The 6,460-nt window shown below is 37.4% G+C and overlaps 1 pseudogene; it reads right to left on the bottom strand.

Annotated features, from left to right (window-relative positions):
• Positions 1 to 5,760: 5,760 nt before the first annotated feature.
• LOC133055366 (U2 spliceosomal RNA) lies at positions 5,761 to 5,868 on the bottom strand (annotated as a pseudogene).
• Positions 5,869 to 6,460: the final 592 nt, after the last annotated feature.

Genomic DNA, 6,460 nt, shown 5'->3' with positions numbered 1-6,460 from the left:
TGGTTTGATCTACTTGCAGTCCAAGGGACTCTCAAGAGTCTTCTCCAACACCACAGTTCAAAAGCATCAATTCTTTGGCGTTCAGCTTTCTTTATGGTCCAACTCTCACATCCATACATGACTACTGGAACAGCCATAGCTTTGACTAGACGGACCTTTGTCAGCAAAGTTATATCTCTGATTTTTAATATGCTGTCTAGGTTGGTCATAGCTTTTCTTCCAAGGAGCAAGTGTCTTTTAATTTCGTGGCTGCAGTTGCCATCTGCAGTGATTTTGGAGCCCCCCAAAATAAAGTCTGTCACTGTTTCCATTGTTTCCCCAACTATTTGCCATGAAGTGATGGGACTGGATGCCCTGATCTTTGTTTTCTGAATGCTGAGTTTTAAGTCAGCTTTTTCACTCTTCTCTTTCACCTTCAACAAGAGATTGTTTAGTTCCTCTTTGCTTTCTGCCATAAGGGTGGTGTCATCTGCATATGTGAGGTTATTGATACTTCTCCCAGCAATCTTGATTCCAGCTTGTGCTTCATCCAGCCTGGCATTTTGCATTATGTACTCTGCATATAAGTTAAATAAGCAGGGTGACAGTATATACAACCTTGACATACTCCTTTACCAATCTGAAACAAGTCCGTTGTTCCATGTCCAGTTTTAACTGTTGTTTCTTGACCTGCATAGAGATTTCTCAGAAGGCAGGTCAGGTGGTCTGGTATTCCCATCTCTTTCAGAATTTTCCACAGTTTGTTGTGATCCACAGAGTCAAAGTCTTTGGCATAGTCAATAAAGCAGAAGTAGGTGTTTTTCTAGAACTCTGTTGCTTTTCCTATGATCCAGCGGATGTTGGCAATGTGATCTCTGGTTCCTCTGCCTTTTCTAAATCCAGCTTGAACATCTAGAAGCTCTTGGTTCACGTACTGTTGAAGTCTTGCTTGGAGAATTTTGATGGACAGGTATAGAGCACGGATTGACCAAATACAGCCTGGATGCCAAATATGGCTTACTGTCAGTTTTTGTAAGTGAAGTTTTATGGGATGTAGCTATCCCCACCCAGTCATTTACATATTATATATGGCTGTCAGTGGTTGCAGTAGAGAGTGTTTGGCCCCCAAGTTTAACATATTGACCATCTGTCCCATTCTAGAAAGTTTGCTGACTCCTGATACAGAGTAACTGAGCAAAATTACTTAGGCTCAGTTCTCTGTAAATTATGTTTATTTGGTGAGAAATAAAATGCATATAGTTGAAAATCTGACAGGCCTAATAGAATGGGTCATACAGCAACCACACCCTCCAGGAAGGCACTTATTGGTATACTTGTTATGAGAGGGAGTATGTATTGTAGAAAGAGTATCAACTTTAAACCTGGATTTGACCCATATTTCTGCCATTTATTGGGCCTAACAAGCCTTGCCTTACAAGGTTATCAGGATTAAATGTTATAGACAGATCTGAACATATATAGTCACCTTACCTTGCCACATTTTGAGTAAGAAGTGGCACCTGTGTGGAATTGCTTCCTGACTTTCCCTGGTGGTTTTGTTTTGGTTGATAAAGAGCCTCCAAATCCTTTAGGAAGATGCCATTGTGAATGTCTACAATAGACTTCAAAATCTTTGCCTCTCTTATAGATCCTAAAAAACACAGAAAAGAATGCCATACACAAAAGGGAAGCAGAAATTATTTGTCCCTAATTAAGTACAGGTTAAAATGTCCATCCAGGACTCAAACTGACAGGTTATTATCAGTGTTGTTAACATGATTAGATCAACACCGACCATCAAAAACACTTAAAGTTACTGGTTTGTGTCAACATCACCCATAATGATCAAATTATATTACTCAATGTTAATAACTGCCAATGAAGTCAACCAACAACTGAAGACATGGTCCAAAGTAACTCGACATACATTCAATAAATCATTTTTGTTTCTTGGAAATAGAAAAATATACTTTATATTGAAAACAGTGAAATAATATTAATGTTGATAAAGTGAAAGTGTGTTAGTTGCTCAGTTGTATACTACTTTTTGCGATCTCATGGACTGTAGCTCTCCAGGCTCCTCTGCCCATGGCTTTCTCCAGGCAAGAATCCTAGAGTGGGTAGCCATGCCCTCCTCTAGGGGATCTTCCTGACCCAGTGATTGACCCTCGGTCTCCTGCATTGCAGGCAGATTCTTTACCATCTAAACCACCAGGAAAGCCCAATATTAATACTATATTATTATTATTAAATAATAACAGGAAAAGTTCATCAAGTCCTTTCTGAATGCCAGGCAGAGTAAGAGTGGCATATGCGTCATCTTATTTCATCCTTCCAATGATCTTATGAGAAAGGTAAAATCATTATTCTCATTTTACAAGAAACTGAGACCTAGAGAAATTAAGATGACAACCAAAATATATTAACAGGCATTAGCAGTTCACTGACAATTTATGTAATATTTAAATTTACACCAAGAAGGCATTTAAAAAACATTTGGCATAACAGAAAAATATCATGGGCAAGTCAAGTTACAGAAAGTTTGGTGCTTTATGGGTCTGTATTTCTCACTACACTTGTGCATGCTGAGTCCTTTGTACATCACTGATCTTCAGTTAATTTGATTACACATCATATCCTATGCTTTTCCAAATTTATTGATGTATTTGTTTTTGTTCTTATCAATATTTTTAAATAGATGTTTTTGAGAATCAAAATCTTCTATAAATTATGATACAAAAACAGCAGCCTTCCTTCCTTTCCATGTCTATCTCCAAGTTCTACTCTTCTGAGTTAACGACTTTCAGATATTTTAGCTGTTTCTTCTGGTATTTGTTCCTACCCTTTCAAATAACACATGGTGGTATTTGCAACATCTTGATTTTATTTTTTTTTTTCCTATTATAGGCATCCTGACTTTGTAGAATGGAGGATCAGGACTTACCTCTTAGACTTCCCTTACATGTGCATGTGCACACACACCCTCCTCCACCCATCCTCCCAACATATAAAACATTTTCTTACTAAATCATTCATTTATTGCTTACATTTTTACAACTATCAGAATATTTTTCACAGCCAAGTTATGTAGTTTATGATGGGTATATTTTCTTGCCTTACAACTTTTTGTTTTTCCTAGAGTCACTAATTATATGATTTTGTTCATCTGCTTACTTTTCAATGACTGAGTCTCTCAAACTTGGACAGAGATGTAATTTTCCTCCCAAATGGGTTAAATATGTCAGTTGACCAATTTTTTCCTTTTTGTGGAGGTATCCCTTCTGGAGCCCTCTGACCTTTTTGCTCCAATTTGGGCTAGTTGCCACAAAGCCGTCATCTCAAAAATTCTTTCAGGGTCAAGTTGATTCAAACTTCTGTGTTTTCATTTGTTTTTGACTATTACCTATAGATTTCTGAGAGAAGTGTTAAAAAAAACCTCTCAGTCTGATAAAATATTTGTTAATTTCCTGTGAACAAGATTAATTACACTTAAGGTTGGGATTGAATAATTTTTGCTCACAAGTCTCTCGCATTTCATGTCTTTCTCCTTCTCATATTCATTTTGTTTTACTGTTGTATGTCCTTGAGTAATTATCTCATAGAAGGTCTTTGGATGATAAAATCTCTGTCTTTATCATCTGCAAAAAAGGACTTTATTTTTCTTACTCATGTTAATTTTTGTTTTCCTGGTTTCATAATTCTTATTTCAAAATTATCTTCCTTCATGTTGCTTTGTATATTTTAATATTTTAACTCTTACGGCTGTGGTGGGCCTTCATTGCTGCTCACAGGCTTTCTCTAGCTGCAGTGAGCAGGGGCTACATTTTGTTGTTGTGCACGGGCTTCTCATTGTGATGGCTTTTCTTGCAGAACACAGGTTTCAGTAGTTGTGGCTCCTGGGCTTTAGAGCACAGGCTTAGTAGTTGTGGAGCAAGGGCCCAGCTGCTCCATGGCAAGTGGGATCTTCCTGGATGAGGGATTGAACCTGTGTCTCCTGAATTGACAGGCAGACTCTTCACCCTGACTCTTCACAGGGAAGCCCCAAGCTATTTTTTATGTGAAAACTATTTGTCGAGTTTCTGTTGTGTTTTGGTTTGGTCTTCTCTTTTGTGAATTGAAGTCACTTAGACTATCCTGTAAACGAGTGTTAAAACACTCCTCCCCAGGGAATGGAGATCAGGCAGTTTTGTTCCTGAAAAGTTCCTTATTATCCTCAAGGAAAGGGAAACCAGTTGTATTATAGAAATATGATTGTTCAAGCTGTATTTCTGACAGTCTTTCTGTCTATCAAGGAAAGAAGAGAATACAACTTTTGGAGAGAGGATAAATGAGTGATATAGCAAGGAAGTAGTGGAGAATAAAATGGAGGAAGAAAGAGAGCCGTAATGTCTCTGCTGTGTTTTTTAATATATACGTTATAGGAAAGACGTGGAGCAGCTGAGCTTGCCTTTTCACCCTAATGGTGTGTGACTTAATACAGCATAGGCAGGGTTTTCTTAAGGGGTGAGCATGAGTGACCCTCAGTTTTCCCTAGCATCATCTTAATCTTATATTTCTCAACATCCAGCCCCTGCAGCTGATGCATGTTTAAAAGATTTTTCACTCACACTGTTTTGCCGATGTGAAAGATTTTATTCACCAGCTGGGATTTTCATGTGTTCTGCAGCTTCCTATGGCTTTTCATTGGCTTTGGTCTCTCTGCTTCCCTCATATTAGTAGTGATTTTGCAATAATGGAAAAGAGCTCAAATTCAAGCTTCACAGCAACTTAAATATCACTTTTTATAGTTTTCTCCTTCTCATTTCTATAGCATCCTGTCTACTAATATTAACAGCACAGCTTGAGGCAGGTGCAGACCAATTTGCCTTTATGGATTTACTTGACCCCTAAAAGTCCTTGCTCTGTTTCTGAGCCCTTCCAACATGAACCTGGCTTTTGCCCCAGGAGCCTGTATCTACTTGTTCCCTATACAAAGGCAAGAAAGAAGAACTAAGGCAAGCTCTTCCTTTCCCCTCATATCAAACAGACTGTACACATTATAAATGTACTAAGATTCCTGCCTTTCTTAAGTAGTTTAAGTAGGAAACCTACATGTTTCGAGGACATGTGAAGTAGTTTGGATTTTTTATTGAATGATAACATCAGGCTTAGGGAATGAACTTAATACAAATTTACTGAAATCACTGTGATAAATATGTATGAAAAAACTTGGATTCGTAGTGAGGTCTTTATGGAATCAGAGTTATGTTTTTAACAATATACACATGTCAATTATATTGAGGGGATGGCCAGTACATAGTGCTTATTTCCTACTGAAATCAAAGAAAATAGTTAGAAAAGCATTTTGTATTGAATGTCTTCCTCTATCTTCTCAGCACCAAATGAATGACTAATTAAATGTTATTAATATATGAAAACATCATAACAGGTAATCCTTTCCATTAATGAGTATGTAATAAAATAGCAAACATTCTGAAGAGAAAGACATGAGAGATGGTATATCAGTTGTGTACTGAGTAATTTATCTCAAAACTCTGAGGTCAACCAGAGAGAAAGCTGACATGAGGATGAGAACTGAATCTCCACCTCTTTCCCTATCCTGATTGTCACTTATAAATTCCTCAGGAATAAAAGTATTTTATATCAGAAAATCTATCAACATAATTCATCATAATTCAACATAATTCATTACATCACCAAATCAAAAAGGGAAAGCAAAATTACTATATCAAAATGTAGATGTTGAAAGACTTTTAATACAATTCAAAAGTCAGAGCTAGTAAGTAATAAGCAGGAAGAATCTACTTAAGTATAATAAAGTTGATTTTACAAAAACCAAAAGAAAATGTTATTCTACACTTGATCTTAGCCAAAAGGCTGAGAAGCGATGAAAAAATGTTATTATAAAATAAAAAACTCAAAGTAAAATTAGGAGCTATTTAGGAAGGCCCTTTGCTGGAAATTCTTATTTTAACATTGCCTTGGAGGTTCTAGTGACTGCAAGGAGCCAGAAAAAGTAAGTAATATGCATAGGCTTTGGAACCACCAAGTTGAATGCTGAATTGTTCTAACATTAATGAAATTACAAAAGTGACTATGTTTTTCAGAAACGTTTCACTTTGTGGTTCTGTGCAAGAGTTGGCCAGAATCAAAAGTCACATGAGACTTGGAATGCGGAAGTAGAGTAGCATCCACTATTTCTGAGGTTCTTTTGAGTCAGATATGATGAAGGACAGATGCAGAGGTGCCAAGTGATTTCCGGTTTCTCATTATTTCCTCTACTCCGTGTTCAACTCTACCTCCAGGTGGCGAGACCCACTGACCAAAAGTAGCCCCAGGCCCTCCAACAGATTCTGAATTGAAGACTTTGGAATTGGGTGCCAGGCAGAGGTGCAGCTCTCCAGAAACTTTCCTGCCACTTTGCTTTCACATTCCCTCTCTGACACTTGGATGTGTCCAGCTTTCCAGATTTAAGGCTGTG

This window comes from Dama dama, chromosome 4, assembly GCF_033118175.1.
Source record: "Dama dama isolate Ldn47 chromosome 4, ASM3311817v1, whole genome shotgun sequence".
Taxonomy (NCBI): domain Eukaryota; kingdom Metazoa; phylum Chordata; class Mammalia; order Artiodactyla; family Cervidae; genus Dama; species Dama dama.
This window is presented reverse-complemented; position numbering and strand designations above follow the sequence as displayed.